The sequence below is a fragment of the Panthera onca genome, chromosome A2, assembly GCF_046562875.1.
Source record: "Panthera onca isolate mPanOnc1 chromosome A2, mPanOnc1 haplotype 2, whole genome shotgun sequence".
In the NCBI taxonomy this organism is placed as follows: Eukaryota; Metazoa; Chordata; class Mammalia; order Carnivora; family Felidae; genus Panthera; species Panthera onca.
This window is the reverse complement of record NC_138340.1, coordinates 31,810,171-31,831,879: the sequence shown is the minus strand read 5'-3', so window position 1 is coordinate 31,831,879 and position 21,709 is coordinate 31,810,171. Positions and strand designations below refer to the sequence as shown.

The 21,709-nt window shown below is 45.9% G+C and overlaps 1 protein-coding gene across 3 annotated transcripts in view; it reads left to right on the top strand.

Annotated features, from left to right (window-relative positions):
* Positions 1 to 21,709, top strand: part of PRICKLE2 (prickle planar cell polarity protein 2) — a 322,190-nt gene that overhangs the window by 152,018 nt on the left and 148,463 nt on the right. Inside the window, exon 1 of one of the 3 annotated variants that reach the window (XM_060631516.3) lies at positions 13,078 to 13,366. The exons of the other annotated variants lie outside the window; for them this stretch is intronic. The gene's annotated coding sequence lies outside the window, so the exon portion shown is untranslated. Of the gene's footprint in view, positions 1 to 13,077; positions 13,367 to 21,709 lie in introns of those variants that run through there. 3 annotated transcript variants of the gene reach the window in all.

The following is a 21,709-nucleotide window of genomic DNA, read 5'->3' as shown; positions in this document are numbered from 1 at the left end:
GGGGGCGGAGAGTTAGAGGATCCCATCTGCTGTCTTACTTAGGGGTCTGGATAGATGGCTGCACTGAGGAAGAAGGCCTAGAAGAGGCTGAAATATCTGTGGTAGAGTTGGTGATCTTGTACCTGTGGGACTTTCTGGTGGAGGTGCCCCGAAGGTGGTGAGGACTCACGTGTCTAATCCTTAGGAGACCTCTCATGGCTGGAAAGAAGATTGGAGGGCTGGGCACCCTCTCAGCTTGCATCTTCTCATCTCTCTTTCTCCTCCTTTGACCCTTTAGTACTTCTCATCTTATTTACTTCCTGTCTTTCTCCACTACAATGGACTATGAGCTCCCTGAGGGCAGGAAATGTATCTCTTTCGTTCACCGGCACACCCCCCCCCCCCAGCCGCCCCGGCCCTTAGAACAGTGTCAGGCAGTAAATGAATCAGCCAGACCACAGAGGGTGACAGGTGCCCCTAGAGAGAAGGGGAGTTCATCAGCTTACCTTCAGAGGATGTAGAAAACAGCCTAGGACAGAACCTTGAACAGGACTCCAGTAAGAGGAAGGACCAAGCAAAAGGAGCCTTCAAAGAAAACAGAAGGTGCTTCCTCTCTTTGCTCTGAAGTTTGAATGGCAAAACATTGAGAACTTTCAAGTATCCAATAAGAGTGGCTCTTGGGAACCTGATGGTTTCTGGAAACACAGCAGGATGGAACTGAGTAGGTGATGTCTTCAGGGTTTTTTTTTTGTTTGTTTTCTTTTTCCTTCCCCACATTAAAAAGAAAAAGATCAGCCAAATGTAGGCACGGCTGTCTGTAAGGAGTTGGGAACTCTCAGTACATTTAATTCAACAGGGGCAGATTGATTTTATCTTGCAGGCCAGTGGATCATTTGGTAGGCGCTTTCTTCCCAAGAGAGTTGTGCTGAGAACGATTCTGAGTCTGGCTCCAGGCCCAGGTGGAAAGAGTGTTGTGGGCCCTTAGTGTTATTTGCTGTGGAAACTGCCCTTCGGTGGCACCAGAGGTAACAAACGTTCACAACCCTCCTCTGGAGAACCTGTTACTATGAGTAATAATTTTCCAGAAATACTTCCATCCCATCTGTACAGGATGCATTTCCCCAAACAGGAGTCCTGCTCTCCTCAGTCCCTGGTACTCTGCCTGTTAACTTGTGGGCCACTGGTTTAGGGAGTTGAATGAAGCCAGATTGAAGCCCTGAGTTTTTATAGCCTGATAGTTTTTGTGCCACCCTGGTAAACTGTGACTCCACAGCTTATAAGTTCAGGTGCTGAGTTTTGTCCATAACTCTTTGTTCTTTAGCACAGATAATGCTGAGACCTAAACCATCCCAATTTAACTTATTTTGGCTAATAGTTTCTGTTAATTGTTCTTCTCTACTCCTGCTAACCACTGCCCCAGAGAAAGGTGAATTCTTGGAATTGTCTTGTTGCCTCTCCAGAGGAGGGTAGCATACTCGATAGACAGTGCTAACGGACGCCTCCCAGGTTGGGTCTCTTAACGAGGAGACTACACCGCAAAGCCAGTAACTAGAAACCTCAAGCTTTCACGTCTCGACGGAGAAGCGAGAAGACCGTCTGAAATGCAGCAAAGCGCTGAGACGTTTTTGGCTGGCAGCTCACTGTAACTGATCAATCACGTGAGCCTGAGAAGTTAAGTGACCCATGAGAGGTCACCATAACTTGAGAGTCACGATCACCCCTGAGAGTGATCTCATGTAATTATTGAGATATAAATGGTTCTTCGGAATGCTAGCGTGTCGCTCCAAGTCAGTTCAATCCTAATGTGAATTTTGGCAATACTGTACAATACCTCTTCTCCCCTCATATGGGGGTGGAGGGGGGGAGGAACCCCTGGCCATCAGTCAGAAATGATTTACTAAGTGTCTACAGTGGGCTTACCTCTGTTACAAGCCTTATGGAGAAATTCAAGAGGACCTTGAAGAAGTGGCCAGTGTCTTCCAAATGCTGACTTTTGCAGAGGGGAGTAGAGGAGAAGAGCAAACAACTGGAAAAGCAAGAAGCCGTTCAAGACCTATTCCTTGGTAGATAGGGTGGTAGATTATCAACACGAGATGCCCCAGAAAGTATTTAGGGGCAGCAGGATCAGCATGAGAGGGTGTGTGGCAATTCGGGAAAGCTCGAAATGGCCCCGCCTGCCCTCTGCATGGTGGGGAGAGGCTTCACGGAGGAGGAAGGATTTTAGGTGGACCTCGCAGGATTGGGGGGATCTGAGTTGTATTTGTTTTCTGTTGCTGCATAAAAAGTTAGCACTAACTTAGCAGCTTCAAACGACGTCTATTTCTTGTCTCACGGTTGCATGGGTTAGAAGTTCAGGCACAGTATGCCTGGCTTCTCTGCTCACATTCTCAAAAAGCTAAAAATCAAGGTGTTGACATCCGCGTCCTCCTCTGCTCCTCTTCCGAGCTCGTTCGCGTCGTTGGCAGAATTCGGTTCCTTACGCTGGTTAAAGGGCCGAGGTCCCTGTTTCCCTGCTAGTTGTCACCAAAGGGCCACTCTCTGCTCTTAACAGGAAGTGTTGGTACCTGCCACGTGGCCCTCCATCTGCCAGAGCCGGTGACTGACAACCTCCCTCCCATCTAGTGTCCCCGACTTTTTGAATCTGTGTCTCCAGAAAGATCCTAGTCTTTTTTAAGGGCTCGTAAGCTTAGATCAGGCTCACTGAGGATAATCTTATCTTCAGGTCAACTGGTTTGGGACCTCAATTACAGCTGTAAAGTCCCTTCTCTGCAGCTCCTACGTTTGTGTTTGATTGGGAAACCAGAAGAATGTGTGTGTACCCCCCGCCTTGGGAGCCTTGGGGCCCCATCTCAGAATTCTGCCTGCCACGTGATTAGGTAGAAGGCACAAAATGTCCAAGCTGGTAACCAGATTATCAAAATAATGGCTCCAAATGAGGATCCCATGCAGTCTGGAATCGGGAAGAGGCCCATTTCGAGGAGATGAGCTTCAGAGTGGCCAGATGGGGACTTAGAATTTGAGGGGCCTGACTATCTTATTTCACCATCTAGGACCAGACTACCATGCTGTGTTCTTTTAGTCTAGTAGTAAGCTCTTGCTTCTCTCTCTTCTGTCATGTGGCATCCAAGCGTTCCCATTTGTCCACGTTCTCAGTGGGATGGGCTGCTCAGAAACACTCGGCAATGTCTGGAGATGATTTGGGTTAACACACCTAGAGAGGATGCTACTGGCCTGTGGTGGGTGGAGGCCAGGGATGCTGCTAACCATCCTGCATGCCCGGAACAGCCCCACAACAAAGAATTATCCGGCCCCCAGTGCCAAGGTTGATTTGCTCTCTGGAATGTTCTCTTACCTGCCCCTCCAGCGTCTCTCACTAGCCTCCTTAATTTTGATCATACTGTTGTGTCTGCCTGGCTATACTTCTCCCCTTTTCCACCTCAAGGATTCCTTTTTTTTTAATTTTTTTTTTTTAACGTTTATTTATTTTTGAGACAGAGAGAGACAGAGCATGAGTGGGGGAGGGGGAGAGAGAAAGAGGGAGACACAGAATCCGAAGCAGTCTCCAGGCTCCGAGCTCCAAGCTGTCAGCACAGAGCCCGATGAGGGGCTCGAACCCACAGACCGTGACATCATGACCCAAGCCGTAGCCGGACGCCCAACTGACTGAGCCACCCAGGCGCCTTCTCTGAGTTACGTTCTGTAGCGTGTCTTCATACCTATGCTCCTCCGTTACTCAGGACTTTGTTCGATATATGCATATGTAACAGATCTGCCTCTCCCTCAGAAGACTGTAAGCTCTTTTGAGGGCAAGCAGTGTCTTTTTTGTATCTTTGTCCCCAGAGCTTATTACTGCAATGCCTGTATATAGTCGATACTGAGTAAGTGAAAGGTGGACAGGTGCGTGTATAAGTGTAGGAGTGCATGAAAAGTTCAAAGAAGTAAACTATGGTTCTCAGTTTCCTCTCTGCCCCTCTTCTGAACATCCCTGGTGACTAATTGGCCCCGGTGATCAGTACCTGCAAGGAGGTGCATCTCGGGGATCTGGAAGCAGAACCGCCTGGGTTTCCATCCCATCCATGCCACTTACAAGCTGTGTTACTGGAGGCACTTTACTAAACTTTTCTGTGCCTCAGTTTCCTCCTCTGAAAAATGGGGGTCGTCATAATCCCTGCTTCAAAGGGCTGTTGTAAGGATTTAAAGAGCAAGCTCATTTCATCTAAGGGCAGGGTCTGAGGGAGGGCTGGCCATTTGCGTAACGCTTCCTTGTTTCCCAAATGCCAGAGTAATGGGCTTCCCCCCCCGCCCCCCACCAAAACAAAAAATCTGGAGGCAGGTCAGCATGGCTGAAAGTGGCATAGACCTCTAAAAGAATATTCCGGAAAAGACAGGGGCAAATTTTCCCCCACAGTCACTCTATTTTGTGTGGCTGGGGTGTCAGCGAGTTCGAAACCATGCCTCATGAGACACAGTTGATAGAAGTAAGTTGGCGGAAGACAAGGTTTGGGTTTTTGAAGGATGTTGAGTGGGAGAGTCGGCTGGACTGGCTCTGTGTGATCCATATTGGTAGAGTGTTGGCTGCAAGTTTACTGGAAGGAAGAACTTACTCCAGGAGCCAGCTGTCCAGAGATGAACTGAGCTGTCTCAGAAGCTTTCCTTCCTGGAGGGCTGGAGCGGGGGCCACATTAAAAAGATTCATTTCCTTTATTTTACAAATACGGATTGAGCAATTGCTATATTAGCCCTGAGGATACTATGGAAAAACAACACGGACACAATCCTTGGGGTTTCCAGTCTACACCAGCGTTTCCCGAAACGTGAGGTGGTTTTGGGTGGCACAGAGTCCGTTAGTTCATGAGCCAACACTGAGTCCCACCTAATTAAAAATTCTCTTTTCAATATTCTAAACCTTGCAGGTACACCAAGAAGGAGATGTCATTGGGAGGGTAGTGTTGCCACTTCTCTAAAACTTGATCATCTTCCTTTTTGGCAAAGAAAGAACAACATGAGGGTCACAGCCTCGGACAGCCATAGTTCCTAAGTAATTCTTTTTTGTTGAGCATTTTGTTAAACACCTTTACACAAACAAGACAACAGAAAAACATTTAACACAGGAGCAATTAAAACCAAAGTGGTCCTAGGGATGATTTTTTTTGACTTTCAGTCTTTTGCCCGTCTTTCGTTTTTTGTTTTTTTGTCTTTCCCACATTTTACTTTGCACGCGGTAAAATGCGCTCTTGGGTTCATGGTTTCATGAATTTTTGCGAATGCGTGGTCATGTAAGCACGCCCCCAGCCAGGATACAGAGCAGTTCTATTCACCTTCCAAGGTTCACCCCGGCCCCTCCGTCCTACCTGCCATCTCCAACTTTTTTTTTTTTTTTTTTAATATTTTTAACGTTTATTTATTTTTGAGACAGAGAGACAGAGCATGAATGGGGGAGGGTCAGAGAGAGGGAGACACAGATCCGAAACAGGCTCCAGGCTGTCAGCACAGAGCCCGACGTGGGGCTCGAACTCACTGACCGCAAGATCGTGACCTGAGCCAAAGTCGGGCCGCTCAACCGACTGAGCCACCCAGGTGCCCCTCCAACTTTTGACAACTAGGGATGTACTCAGTGTTCCTCTAGTTTTGCCTTTTCTGGGATGTCTGGTGATGGAATCCTCTGGGGTGTGGCCTTCTCAGTCTGGCTTTTTCATAGCATGATGCATTTTGAGATGCATCCATCTTGCTGCACATATGCAGTGCTTTTAATCGCTGAGTAGTATTCCATTATATGGATATACCACAATATATTCATTCTAAATAATAACAGAATTCATATTCAATATAACAAATCATGAACTGGTACTTAGTGAAAGCAGACTTGGCAGAAATCCTATAGCTGGTATGCCAGTGGAGTGAGTCTTACAGGGGAGGGAGGAACCAGTATAATTTATGCACTAAGGAGTTGGTGGTGGTGGGCATTCTTTTCATTTCTTATCCAAACCTTCAACAACATGTTAGACCAGGGCGCCTGGGTGGCTCAGTCGGTTGGGCGTCCGACTTCGGCTCGGGTCATGATCTCACAGTCCATGAGTTCAGGCCCCATGTGAGGCTCTGGGCTGACAGCTCGGAGCCTGGAGCCTGCTTCGGATTCTGTCTCCCTCTCTCTCTCTGCCCCTCCCCCGCTCACACTCTGTGTCTCTCTCTCAAAAATAAATTAAAACATAATATGTTTGACTGAAATATAATTAGTTTTCCAGTCTTCTTGAGTAAGAAAATACTTTCCAAGGCCTTAAGGTAAACCTAGTGGTCTTCAGAGCATCCTGTTCATATTCTTTTACTCACTCATCCCCTCCCTCCTTGCCTCCTTCCTTACCCTCCTTGTCATCGTCGTCGTCGTCGTCGTCGTCTTCCTCCTCCTCCTCCTCATATTCTCTTTCTCTTTCTCCCCTCATGCTCTCCCCCTAATATTTCACTGGAGTTTATGTAACTGAATCAATTAGACCTATTCCTCAAAGAGTTGGTTTTCCGTAAAATTCACTTTGCAGTTGGCATGACAGAAGAGCCGGTATATTAATCAAATGCTACAATTCGTTCTTTGTATCTGAATCAGGCTGGGGTTGGGCTTCCTGCTTATCTGTTGTCTGTTTATACCATTTTGTCCTTTGCAGCAAATGGGCCTGGATTCTTTGTGATTGGGCCTGGTGATGGCTGTGAGTGTTGATAGATTGGGTGTGGAAATGCTTAACAGGGACAGACCCTATCTCTTTAGTTAGTGTTACAGAGTCCCCAGGATATAAGGTGTCTGTATGAAAATAAATAAGGGCTTTTCTTTTCCTCTCTTTGGCTGATGGTATCAATACCATTTAATAGAATAAAATGATAAAAATCTTCGTCCTTTCTTAAATAACGTGTTAATTGCTGTTCTAGGTATTTACTCATTTTGTGTTTCTGAAATATACTTACTTTATAGACCTCTCCGTACCCCAGTGCATTTTAAATCCTCAAGCATATTCAAATGATATATATTTAATTTCATCTTGTGTGTGTCTAGGGGTGGGGGAACGCACTTTGTAGCTAACCAGATCAAAGTTGGTAGCGTTCTCCATTTAGTCCGTTGGCTGCAGAACACAAAGGCTGCTAAAGGATTCCAGTGCTTATCTTAAAAGCTCATCAGAAATATTCCAAGCCGTAGATGTTTTTTTTTTTTTTTTTTTCCCCTCTCTCAGCAGCATTTCTGATTCGGAGGTTCTCCTTGGTTGCCCCTGCTAGAGTTGCTGAATTTATAATGCCAGAGGAAGAAAGAAAGATCTGTTCTGTTTTCTCATCTGTGGAATGAGAGGATTGAACTGGATGGGAGAGGTCACATTTACAGCATCAGTGCTGTCACTCCTTTTCCATCCACATGACAGACATCACTAATCAATCACAGCATGCTTCCCTGCCAAATGTAGTCTCAGACTTCTTGTCAAGTCAGCACTCCAGGAAGCCACGGCTAATCAATCAGTGTTAGCCCAGGACATGAAATCTGTTTGCCATTCTGAAACATGATGATGTTTAATCTGTGGAGGTTAGGTCACCATTTCATGGTTGAAGGAAGAATGCTGGTGGTCATGGGTAGTTTCAGATGAAGAGGGTTTCACATCACTCTGGTTTATGCTCCTTGAAGGCAGGCATTGTGTTTTATTCCTCTTTTTCCATGTTTATCTAGCCTATAAGCCAAACCCTTTCTCACAGTAGACATTACACAAATGTTTGTCAAGTAACGCATGAAGGAATGAATGGAAAGCATGTCCTTGGCCAGTTCTTCCCTCCCTAGGACTGCACGCTTCAGTGCTTCTTCCGAAGGGCAGGCACAACCGTTACCGTGACTGAATTTCATCTGCTTTCATTCTGGCCATTCCTGTAGACTGGCTAGATCGATGTGTGCTTTTATCCACCACGCACTGGCAGAGCCCAGCATCTTGGCATCATTAGCTGCACTTGATGAGTTTCTCCTGCATCCATTGTCCCCAGTCATTCATAAACCTATTGAGTAATACAGAGGGGAGTCCACTTAATCCTTCCCCTGCTGGACTCTGACTTCTTACAACTTGGGGCTGGGAATCTGAAGTTTTAATGATTTAGATAGGAATCCTGTCAGTTTCAGGTTTTAACACTGCAGGGGATCATGTATTTGACACAACAAATGCAGCCTGTAGTTATTTTTGGAGAAGTAGATTTTAGGTTTCTTATGGAAAGGACAAGATCTGATAAGTTTTTTTTTTTTTTTTTGATAGCATGGTAATATGCCTTTTGCAGGGTAGATACTCAGTGAATATTTAATATTCTTCAAAGTAGTTTGATAAAACCTCTGTGAACCTCGGTCTTCTTTAACTTTTAGAAGAAAGTCCTCTTTTAAAAACAGAAGGCATTTTTTTCCCCAGCCAGGCACTGGATTTCATCTAACAGGAATACTGGCTGCCCCTTTAATGAGAAATCACTTACAGGCAGGGCATTCTGCTAAATGCTTTATAGACATTATCCCTAAACCTCAAAACAACCCCAAGACCAGTGCTACGAATTCCATTTCATATATGAGATAACTGAGGATTGGGAAAGTCACGTACCTTCATCAAAGTCACAAGATAACAAGTGGCAGCTCTGGGATTTAAAGCCAGACCTAACTCTAACATCTTTTCCCCTGAACATAACCACTCTCGCAATGCAGATGTTCTTTACTCCGGGAAGCTTTCCCTGAGGTAATCGCTATCCCTGCAAGGCTGGTTGAGATGTTCTTCCTCTGCGTTTCCATGGCAGTTTATCCTCCCTTGTAATGATACTCTCCATCCTCACATAGGCTGTTCGTCTGCTGCCATCCCACCCCCCACTTCTGTCTGCTGGCTGAATGAGTACCTTTTGCCAGGAGACCTCCGCTACTTTGCCTTCCTACCTGGGCACCATGTAGAATGTACGGCTGTGCCTTCAAGCATCTGTTTTGTAGCTTGTGGGCGCCTGGGTGGCTCAGCCGGTTGAGCGTCCAACTTCAGCTCAGGTCGTGATCTCGCGGTTTGTGAGTTCAAGCCCCTCATCGAGCTCTGTGCTGACAGCTCCGAGCCTGGAGACTGCTTCAGATTCTGTGTCTCCTTCTCTCTCTACCCCTTTCCCACTCACTTTCAAAAATAAATAAACATTAAAAAAAAGAGCAATCTATTGGAGTTCAGAATTCATTATGCTTGGTAAGGACGGATTTAGGGAAATGTAATCCAGCTCTAAAGGCGGAAGGCAGCGCTGCCTGTCTTGTGTACCAAGTGCCTTCTGCTTCCCTCTGTCACCGCAGTAGTAAACTGTTCCATATTTTAACACTTCACTGTTGTGTTGACTGTACATTTATGAATAATTAATACAGGCAGATGTTCTGATGTTTCAGATACCTTGTGTTTCTTGAATCTGAGGACTCATGAGTTTTATAAATTTCTAGAAATTTCTCAGCTATATTGCCTCTCCTCAAATTCTCTATTCTGTCCCTTTGGGGCTCCTATTTGACATATGTTGGGCCTTCTCATTTTCTTCTCCATATCTCTTAACGTCTTTTTTTTTTTTTTAATCTTTTTCAACTCTATCCCTTTGTGCTTCATTCTGTAGTACGTCCTAAGATCTGTATTTCTCTCTTCAGTAGTGTCTGACCTCCTACTTAACCAGTCCATCGGGTTTTTAATTTTAATGACTCAGTGGGGAGAGAGAAATCACTTCTTGTTCTCTTTTAGGCTTTCAGTTCTAGCTTTCATGTTTTTAATCATTGTAGACTTTATTGCATGTTGTTTCTCAGAAAGTTATTTCATGATCCTGAACTCTTGAACCGCTCAGCCTCATATTTGCTGACACGAGGCTTACCAGTTTCCTGGGTGTCCTGTAACTTACTATTGGGAGCTCACGTGTTGCAGGGCTGGTTGTAGCCTGGGTTGTGGAACTGGCTTTCCAGGGCAACTTTTCATCGGCTTCTGTGATGTATTCCAGGCCTATCCTGAACAGGAACAATTTTTATATTAATTTTTCAGTTAGGGGTTCCTGATTCTGACCTTCGTTATTTGTTCTCTGTTCTCCAGAAGGACACAGGCTTAGGGTTTCTAATTCTTAGCTTAAACTCTTCCCTCCTGCTGAGAACACAGGTAAACACAGACCTGTTTCACTGGGCTGGTTGACAGTTTTTCTAATCTGTTCTTTGAGGGTGCAACCCTCACTAAATGTTGCTGGTTTTCTGCAGGGGTCACATCACAACTTGCTGCTTCTCCTTATCCCAAGGCCTTGTCTTCGGTCCTGCATGGGCATTGAAACCCTAGCCCCTCGGGAATCAAGACAAACTTTTCCCCTGCTGCAACCACAGTGCCCTCTATCCCATAGTCACAGCATGGGTTTGCATACTTAGGATTCTTTTCTTCTGATACCTCTTTATTTCTACCACCTGGGTGTTTTCCTTTCTATATTGTGGGTCAGTGAAGCACTTAAAGTATTTGTTAAACATTTTGTCTAGTATATCTAGGTGTTTGAAGGGTTGGAATTTTCATGCTGGCATCATTTGCCATCTTTCCCTGAACTAGGGACTTGCTACAAGTTCATGGTAAAAAAAAATCAGATAGTACACAAGGACGTATTAGGAAATACTCCTATGCTTCACATCTCCGACCTGCTCAAATCACCTTGCTAGATATGATAACCTTTATCATTCCCCGAGGTATCATTCTAGAAGCATTTTATGTGTATACAGGGTACATATGTCTATACAGTACATGAAGATTTATTTATGCTGGTGAGAATATATTTTATCATCTACACTGCACTTAGTATATTTTATAGTATTTAAAAAAAATTTAATATGTGTTTATTTTTGAGAGAGAGAGACAGCACAGGGAGGGGCAGAGAGAGAGAGGGAGACACTGATCTGAATCAGGCACCAGGCTTCAGGCTCCGAGCTGTTAGCACAGAGCCTGACACGGGGCTCGAACTCACGAACCACAAGATCATGACCTGAGCTGAATTCCAACCCTCAACCGACAGAGCCACCCAGGCGCCCCTTAGAGTTTATCACATATTATTGTACTCAGCTCTGCCTCTTTTCTTGTCATCACTGCATGGTATTCCATTAAATGGATGTACTATAACTTATTTAGCAATGTCCCCTCTTGGATAATTTTTTCAGTCATTTTGGTATTATAAACTAGCCTACAATAAACATTTTCCTGTACACATGTCTTTGCTTGCATATCATCTAATATAGTTTTCTTTCTTGACCTGTTTCTCTCTTTTTCTCTCTTCTCCCCCACCCTTTGATGGTTAATTTTATGTGTCAGCTTGAGTGGGCTAAGGTTTGCCCAGATGACTGGTAAAACATTATTTTGGCATGTGTCCGTGTGTTTCCAGAAGAGATTAACATTTGAATCAGTAGACTTTGCAGAGACTGGAACAGAAACGTGAAGGAGGGGTTACTGTTCTCTTGCTCTACTTGAGTTGAGACATCCCTATTCTCTTGCCCTTGGACATCATTGTTCCTGGTTCTCAGGCTTTCACACTGGAACTTAAGCCATTGGTTCCAGATTCTCACACCTTCATTCATGGACTGAATTACACCATCAGTTCTCCAGGTTGCCGACTGTGTATTGTGGGATTTCTCAGCCAATTCTTTTAATAAATCTCCAATTTATGTATATCCTACTGGTTCTGTTTCTCTGCATATCCCTGGCGAATACACACCCCCAGCCCCACTATGAGTTCCTTGTGGGCAAGAACATGATCATTCGTTGGTGACTGTGGCAGCCTGCACGGGGCCTGGTGCTGAACCAGCAGTCAGACCAGGCTCAACCTCAACACTTTTATTTTGATTTTAGTAATAACAACAGCCATTGACTATTCAGTCGTCTGAAGCTCTTGACTGAGCACCTCCTCTACTCCAGACATGAGGTAATGCCATCTTTACAACAACTCTGTGAGATGGGAGAGGGTCATCCTGCTTTGCAGACCAGGACACTGAGGTACAGGTTGTTTACATAACTAGTCAGAAGCAGAGGCCACATTTGAATACAGTTGTGTCTGAAATCAGTGCCTGGCCTCTTGAATACTACCTCTTAATTTACATTTGTATTGTCACAAATAATGTGGAACATCTCCCTTCCTCCCTCCTTTTCCTCTCTCCCTCCCTCCCTCCGTCCCCCCTTCCTTCCTTCCTTCCTTCCTTCCTTCCTTCCTCCCTCCCTCCTTCCACCCTTCCTTCCTTCCTTCCTTCCTTCCTCCCTCCCTCCCTCCTTCCACCCTTCCTTCCTTCCTTCCTCCCTCCCTCCCTCCCTCCCTCCGTCCCCCCTTCCTTCCTTCCTTCCTCCCTCCCTCCCTCCCCCCTTTCTTCCTTCCTTCCTTCCTTCCTCCCTCCCTCCCCCCCTTCCTTCCTTCCTTCCTCCCTCCCCCCCTCCGTCCCCCCTTCCTTCCTTCCTTCCTCCCTCCCTCCCTCCGTCCCCCCTTCCTTCCTTCCTTCCTTCCTCCCTCCCTCCCTCCCTCAGATATTTACTGAGAGCTCACAGTGTTCCAGGCAGGGGGTGATACAGTGTGATTATTGGTGAAAACATTCCTGCTCTGGTGGAACATGCCTTGTAAAGGCACAGACAGATTCAGAAAAAAAAAAAAAAAATGTGATGAGTGTCTGGAAGGGGAGATAATGCGGAGGCTTTAGGAGCACATGGCTTGGAGGCTTTTCCGAGGAATAGAGGGTGTCCAGCATCCGTGATAAATTGGATGACCCTTGAATGATGAGTGAACTGGGGGGGAGGGGGATGGAGCAGAGGGGTGAAGGATGAGGGTCCAGCATGTCCCCTGTCTTCCTGCAGTTCTCTTTCCAGTATCATCTTGGTCTTACATCCACTGCCAGTTCCCAGGACCTCTGCATGCAATAGCCAGAGAGCCTGGGTCCTTCTGCTTCTGAAAGGTGGCTGAACCGCCCCCCCCTTCCCCCACCAGCCATCAGCCCTTTCTAATTTTAAAGCAGTAGCTCCCTTGATTGAAATCTCAATTTGGGAACAGGCCCAGGATTGGCCTGTGGCTTGGAATTTTCACCAATAAGCAGAGTGGGAGGTGGAGAGGCGTCCCTTTAAGCAGCAGGGAGGCAGCCTGGAGAGCTTGAAGCTTCTCTCCCCAGGACCTGAGTGATTATCCTGGACCCGGAGCTGCGCACGGAGCAGCTGCCACAGCCCCGGGAATGTCACCCCCCTTGCGCGGAGCCCCCGCAGGGCCCCCTCTGGCTCTGGGCAGTTGGCAGCCGACGCCCCGCTGGGCTTCTTAGCCGCGGCCGCACCCCCTGTCCCCAGGTCTGCGGCCCCCTCCCCCTTCCCCCCACATCCCCGCCAGCAGAGGCGCCGCAGCGGCGAGCAATGCGAGGCTGAGCCTGGTAAGTGGCCCCCCTATGGCCCGGGAGCACCGAGGGGGCGCTGGGGCGCCTTGGCTTCTGGTTTTCACGACCCTCCCAGGCATGGGGGCCTTGAGCTTCTGGGACGCTAACCCCTGGTAGTGATGCGCCTTGCAACACAGAGACACTGAGGAGGTCATGAGCTCTGGGGAGGGGACCTAGAGATCGTTTTGATCTGTCTACCGGCTATTGCGCAGCTCCATCATGAACCGGTAATAGTGACAATGATACCTTGGCGTGGGGGGGGGTGGGGGATGGCTGTGCCTGTGTTAGGACGACTTTGGGGGAAACATTTCAACTTCTCTGAACTTGCCTTTGAAACACTCATCATGATCTTAGAATTCACTTTCCTCAAATATGTAAAACGTATTTATTGCTAGTGACCTACTTCTTTCTTTCCCTTACGCTATCAAAAAATATTTTCAGTGTCTTCCCGAAGGTCATCCAAAAATGAAGTCCTTCTCCCCATGCTCCTTGTTGCTTGTCTTCCTAGAACTTTTAATACTCATTTCTTTTCTCCTTGGTAGATGTGCATAATTAAGCGGGTCTGGAAACGTTCATGTATTCTCTATGAATTGGGGTGGGGGGGCACCTGGAAGTGGGGAAGAGACTCCCGTCTCCTGGCCTTTAAGTTCAGTTAGGGGAGCCTATAGGATGGAGAAAGCTTTTGTCTGTATGTGGGGATTGGGGGATAGTTATTGGAATCCTACTGTTGCAAGTTTCCAAAGGCACCCTCCACTTCTGGGAGTCAGGACTTGATGCGGACAGGAAGCATGCAAATCTAGAATGCCTGGGTAGCTGTTATCCTAGGACATTTTAAAACCAAACTAATCCATGGGGTTGGGGGGAGGAGGGGAGGAGGGAAGGTTTATTGAAAAGACACAGTTTTAGCTTCCCTCCTGTCCCTCCCCAGTCTGTTCACTTGTGTATAACTGAAGCAAGAAGCTGGAAGCCTAATGCAAAGGGTCAGAGATTTTTTTTTTTTTTTAAATTGAAGCAGCTGGAAGAAATGCCTTCCAAAATTGGAGCAAAGTCTGATGCTTGGATTGCCAAACTCCATTTCTGCCCATATGAAAATATTTTGACTTTTAGCAGACCTCATTTTGCTGGACTGGCCTTTCTTTCCAGTTGTTTAGGTGGTGTGTATCATTTGTATGCTTTGGGTTCCCTGCTTTCTGCAAACAGATGTTTTTATCTGTGCATCTGGTTGAATATTGAGAAAGATGGCTATGGCCCCGTGTATGTACAAAGCGAACAAATAGCGCTTGGGGAGGACGGGGGCATTTCCTTTTCAAATTGTCAGTTGCCAAATCTTCCCAGCCGTTGGGCAATTCAGATAAAGGTGTCAAGTGAGCTGAGCAATGAAGAATTTATATGTGCAGCTAATTCTGCTCGTCCTACAATAAAACATCTTCCCATGGGGCCAAAAAGTCGGGGGAAGGGAGGCTTATAAAAATGATCCTATGTTCTTAGTCACTGACTACCCAGCTCCCCCTAGATTTCTGAGAACCTGCCAGGAGAAACTGTTGACTGAATGGAAGTTTCAAGAAATGCAGAACAGAAATCAGTACAAGCCCTCCTCGAGTGACTTTTATTTCTGTTTGGAGGAAAGGAACACTTTGTTAGAATAACAAATCGTGGCTGCTTTTCAAGAGCAGAAAATGGTTCTTGTTCTGAAGGCAGATTCGTTTTAAGAGTGTGAATCATTTGGTTTAGGGTTTGTTGTTTTTTTTCTTCCCCCTTTTGCGGTGGAGGCTTGGAGATGATTAAACGTCCTGTCTGCAGGAAATTACCAGGAGATTTGAGTATTTTCCTGAATCAGCCTCAGATGGTACACAGCTTTGGGTGTAATACAAGAAAGCTGTGTTACCAGGCAGTCTTTCTGCATTGATAACCTCAACTCCCAGTCTTTCCAGCTTCTCCATCAACAAGCCTTTTATTTTTTATTTTGGGGGCTGTGCTTTCATTTAAGACTGAAATAACTCTCTCATTCCCTTCATGAGCTTTTTAAGATGGAACTTATTTTTGAGACAGTTTTATCGAGCACACTTCCCCATTGGCCTCCTCCCACCAGCCTCAGCAGGAAAAGCTCTTGGCTGCTTTTCCCAAGATTTCCTTTAAGCCGGGATTGTTATCCTTAGGGACACAGATGTCTCGAGGAAGGAGATGCGCCAGGGTTGGATCCAGTGCTCACCAATTTGGTGGTGACATTTATGGTCTGTGTAGAGCTGTGTGCAGAGAAGACAGAGGGGTTCTGTGTTGAGTTTACCACAAAGTGCATCATGCATCAACGGTGTGGAGGGTGGGCAATTAAAAGCCTGGAAGGGACAACTAGGGGACACAACGCACCATTTTGTCAAGTTGTGCTTAGAGATCTATGGTTTTTAGTAATTGGGAAAACCAAAGCTTAGAGATGCTGTGCTCCCCAGGCTATTTTTCTTAATCTTCACTGACCCCCTCCCATTAAGCACTTCCTGGCCACATCATCAAATAGGAGAGCTCTGGGTGAAAATAAACTCCATGCACTCTTCCAATGTCAATGAGGGGAAGCAGAGGGAGTCATGTTTTTAGCTGCCAGAGCACAGAATGGTAACCCTTGTTGAATAAAATGAAACTTTATGAAAATGGTAGTGCGAGTTTAAATGCAACGTTCAAAAGACGTTTCTCTGCTATTTTTCATTTTCTCAAAATCTAAATGGCAAGGGATTCTTTTTCAGGACACTGAGCGTTTGATTACCATGCAGTTGTTTTGGTGACGTTCTTTTTTTCATATCCTGCTGCTCTGCGTGACAAGCAGGGGAAGACTTGTTTTTTGCAGAGATTGTATCTGGACATTTTCCAGAACAACGGAAGGTGTCGGGGTGGCGGAGGGGACAGACAGATGCAAGTACTGTGGGACTCAGTGTCTGGGAAGACTCATGAATGATTTCCCTGCAAATTTAGCCCATGGGCCTTTGAGAATTGCTTCACGTTTGACTTTTACCAGTCGTCCTCTGTGTAGAAATCATGGTTCCCATCACGGGGGGTCTCTCTCCTCACAAAGCACCTTCCAAGAAGATGCTAATCCATGTGTTCACGTGACGTTGCTTATCACATCTTTGAAAATTTTCCTTCATGCCACGTTTTCTTCAAAAACCGTACAATTATGAAGACTTGATTGGTTGGAAACATTTGCAAAAGGTTACTAGCTTACTTGGCTTTCACCTGGGCTGCTGTAATTACTCATTTTAGTGTTTTCACTGATCAAGGTTCTCTTCAGGCTTCTTAGGATGAGCAAGTTATCTGTTGAGTTGGGTTCCAGACAGTTCCATTTTTGAGCACTTGGCTGTTAAGGCTGGAGTAAAGGTCTCCTATTTGCGCGTTGCAAATGATAATAAACAGAATGGTAGCTGTTCATTTACTGATGTTTTGCCAAGCACGGACTAAATGTCTCACCAGCCTTTCTTAGACTGCACCGCACATAAGAATATCCTTCAGAGCGTCTGTTTCAGTTGATCTGTGGTGTGACCTGGGAATTTGCATTTTAAGAAGCATCCCAGGCCGGACCTTGGGCTCTGTCTTATAACAGCTTTTGCTTTTTTGTTCATTATCATTTACAATCCTCCCAGTAACCCAAATAGGTGCTGTTATCATGCCCATTGCACAGTTAAGGAAGGGTAGGCTCAGAGAGGTTTGGTGACTCCCTGGGGTCACACAGCTACTAAGTGGCCACGTGAGGGACCTGAACCAGTAACTGTCCAATTCCATCGTCCATGTGCTCAAGCTTATGCTCGTGGTGGTTGGGAGGTCTTCTCTTACAAGTTGGGCTGAGTGTCCCTCCCCCCATCTCTCTCTGCTGAAGGCCCCTTTTCTAAGATGCTGGCATTTAGAAGACACTAGTCGACAGGGACCCCTTTTATACAGTCTGCTGAGGCAGAATTTAGGAAGACTGAGTAGGAGTGTAGGCATTCATGTTAATACTTGAGGAGTGTCCAGCTAATTTGCCCTGAGTTCTCTAACTGCTGAACCAAGACAAGTCAAGATCAGACTGATTGATTTGTGAGGTGCTTTTCAGTCCCCCAGCTTTTGAAATCTTTAAGGCAGCTCTGTTCCCTTCCCTGGGCCCTTTCCCAATGCCTGTGCCACTTCCTGTCATCTGTCCATCCACTTCCACAGGGTCCCCCCACGTGACCCCTCATGGTTCACATGCCCAAGAAGGTAGAAGCCTTTTCCTGTTGCCCATGGCATCAGCCTGCCTCAAGTCCCTCATTTCCCTTCATATTCTGTATAAATCTGGGCAGATTTCCTGCAGAAAACAAACGCAAAGGAAATATTGTGATTAGGAGAGGCAGAGAGGAGGAGTCTCATTTAGACCTCTTGCCTGATTCCCCCTTGGCCTGACCTGATTTCCCTTGCCTCTGGGCACATGGACTAGTGCTGATTTATCTTGCTTAATTGCTGCAAGATTGTGATATAGGACAAACCACTTAACCTCATGAGCTTTGCCTCCATTATCTGTAAAATGGAATGTTCATGTCAACCCTTTCTCCTTTGGGTACAAGTGACGTAACGACCAAGGAGGCGCTTTGGGCTTTATTCACACACATTCTGAAGATGCTGTTATGTTGCCTTCCAGCAAGCAGCGGTTCCCGGTCCGTGTTCTAGGGAGCACCTGTTGGCAGCTTGCACTTCCAAACAAGAAAACAAAAAATTAGTTCCTTGTGTGTGGGCAAAACGGGACATCCTACATCCTTTTTTGAGGAGTCACAATTCATAGGAGTATATTCAAGGCTCTGAGCCCTGGAGTCGAGAAACCTATTTCGCTGTACGTGTTTCCTGTTGATGTGACCCCAGAACCCCTTTGCAGGGTCACCTGTTACTGTGCTGCATGATACAGTTGGAGGAACTGTTGTGTTTCCCAATGTTAGCTCTACTTATTGGTAGTGTGCCTTTAGACAGGTCACTTACATCTCTGAACCTCCATTTCCTTCTCTCTGAAATGGGAATAATGATGGCACCTACCCCACAGAGCTTTACATCAAGTTAAATAAGTTAAGAGATTGCCTTCCACCTGTCGGAAACATTCCTCTGAGACCTCTGGGAGCATCATTGCCTCCTCCTGGTTTTCTTCTCTCCCCCTCTGAGCTTCTGTGTGTCCCACTCACCCTATCTTCCTTTGCTTATTCTCCTCCACTTGTTCTTTCAAAGCTGGACGGCTCTTGTCCCCTTTCCTCGTGCTCTTTTATCGCTCCTTTTGCTTGCTCTCTTGTGTGACATCAGTCCTTGGCTGCATGTTGTCACTTCCTGATGGCTCCCCAGTTGACATGTTCAGCCTGTTCCTCTCTCCTGAGCTCCGCGCTTAGGTACATACCTCTCTTCTTAGTGTCTTTATTAGGTGTTAAACAGGCTTCTCAAACTTCGTGTGTCCAAGCACAACCCTAGATTTATCCCCCTGCCCGAGCCTTTACCACATCAGCACATAGACACCCCAGCCACCCAGCTGCTGAGCTCTACATATTTTGGCCATCTTTCGTCTTTCTCTTTTCCACACACTCCTTTGTCCAATCCAGTGGGAATAAGTCCTTGTGACTGTACCTCAAAAGTATATTTCATATGGAACATGGGGAAGGGAAAAGGGAGAAGTGCTTGGAGAAGGGCTTCAGGTAACTTTCCGGGGTTCCAAAGATGCCTCTATCTCAATTAGAGTGCAGGTATCACGGGTATAGGCAGTTGTCAAAATCGATCAGACTCTCCATGTAAAATACACATTTTGCTGTATGTAAATTACACCTCAATTAAAAAAATATGCTAGAAAAGATAAATATCCCAAATGGGACCACTGCTCACCATCTGCACGCATAACTTTAGACTGCCACTATCATGCCTCCCCTTGATTACTCAGTAACCTTCCCAAATACCTAGAGTTTCTAAAGCTTACATCAGATATCTCACTCCCTTATTAGCACCTTCTAGCAGCTTCCCATTACGGTAAAGACAAACTCTAAGCAATTTACCATGAGCTACGAGATCCCCGATCCCACCCCAGCCTTGCGGGCCCAAACCTGTCTCTGTACAGACATATCCCTCCCCTGACCACTAGTATCTGTGCTCCAGTCATACTAGCCTTTTAACACCCCAAGCCCCTGCCTGCCTCTGGGCCTTTGCACTTGCTATTGGTTCTGCTCAGAATGTTCTGGAACTGTTCCTGGCTGGCAACTTCTCATCATGGACCTTCTTAGCTTAAATGTCATTCTACCAAGAGGGCTCCCTACCTGGCTTTGCTTCACCACCCCCAATACACACACACTGTATTTTTCTCTGCCATGTTAACCTTATTAACTTTTGTCCCAAGCACTTCTCAAGATAGAAGTATTAGTTTTTCAATGTGCTGTCTGCCTCCCCCTTCTGAAGGGCAGAGATTGTGATTCAGTTCCCATCTTCCATGCACAGTAGGGGCTCACTCAGTTGAATGACAGTCACTGAGCTCAGTGTCTGATGGACCCAACTGCAAGAAAATTGTTAATCAACAGTTTTAAATTTCTGTTTTTATTACTCTTCTCCTTTTCTTGTCTCCGTTTTCCTTCTTGGGGATGGGAAGAGTTATGTGCTTTGTGACCCCACTAAATCCACGTATTTAATGTTTCTGACCCTTTGTTTTGTTTTGCTTAATTACAAAACAAGGTCAGTGACAGCTGCCCTTTGTAGAGGTCTATAAACTCTTTGGAGGAAGGTGTTATCTCAGTAGGAGTGAGGCATTAGTGTTTTATCACCTTTTAAAAATTGTCCCCACAGCTAATGGTTTTCTTTGAAGACCCTAGCTCTCCTGCTGAGGAAACCTTACTAGATCTGCTGCTGCTCTGGGAACATTACTTGAGATGCAGAGATTTTTAAGATTTACTGAAACTCCCACAAAATGGCTTTGGAAATCAGAGGGCAGTAAACATGTGTGTATTTTAATCTGTCAGAGAAAATCTTGCCCAGAGAACGAAGGTTGCCCTGGATGTGTAGTGCCCCAAACTTCCTCCCCTCCCTGTTCGCAAAGACTCTCACCCACCGCCATTACTGGAATACTCATGTAATAAGCAAAGCAAAGGATTGTAAAGAGTAAAAATCAACAAGTATTGGTGGGGATGAGGATGTCTTTCCCTGGGTAGGAAGACAGTTGATACAGGCATTTCTGGAAACGCAGTGACCACGGTTTATTTGTATTATTGATCCAGTCACTAGAACAGGAACAGTGCAGGGGGCTTATTTGCTCAGAGCTCTGGTTGGAAGCATTAAAGGGCCCTTACAGAGCTCAGGGGGCGGTGCTGTGATTGATGAGTAATGCCTGCCGTGTGTGGACAAGAATCATCTTCGGTCCTGTCTGTAAGGAATGAGATGGTTAGATTTGGAAGGGCCCAAGGAGATTATCCAGTCCAACTCTCTTGACCTGGTAACTACTGAGCTGTGTTTTGAGGGCTTTAGAAAAATAATCATGAGCTTAGCAAAGTAGTAACCCTTAACTTTTTAGGCCTTTGTTTCCCTCGTGGGTCTCATCAGTGCTTTCTGCATGGTACAGTACAGCGCTTCCTAGGAATATTTGGTGGGATCCTCCAGTTAAGTTTGGGAAATTCTGCATTACCCTATCCCTTCTGAAACATATGTGCAGCACAGGAAACACAGGAAAGGTCCTGAGAAGTTCACCTATAAAGAAATCGATCTAACCTTGTTTCCCAAATCTGCGTGATCCCGGGGACACCTGTCACCACCTGATAGAACACCGTCTTGAGATGATGCCAAATGATATTTAGGGGGTGGGGAGTGTATTAGTTTCCTAGGCCTGCTGTATCCAAGTGTCATTCATTTGGTACCTTTTAGCAAAGGAGATGTATTCTTTCACAGTTTTGGGTGCTAGAGCTTTGAAAATCAAGGTGTCGGCAGAGCCATACTCCTCCCGGAAGCTCTGGGAGATACTGGTGCCTGCAAGCAGTCCTTGTTGTTTCTTGGTTTGTGGGCATATCACTCCCAGTACCTGCCTCTGTCTTCACAGGGCCTTCTGTGTGTGTGTGTGTGTGTGTGTGTGTGTGTGTGTGTGTGTGTGTGAAATCTCCCTCTGCCTTTCTCTTATCAGTATATTTACAATGACATTTAGGCTCACCCAGATAATCCAGAAGAATCTTCTCATTTCAGAATCCATAATTTGATCCACAGGGACCCTTTTCTCAAATAAGATAATATTTACAGGTTCCAGGATTTAGGATATGGACCTATCTTTGCGGGGTCATTTTTCACCCTTGCACAAGGACATTTGAGTCAGGAGTCAGGAGACCTGGATCAAGTCCTTGCTCTGCCAAGAGCTTCACC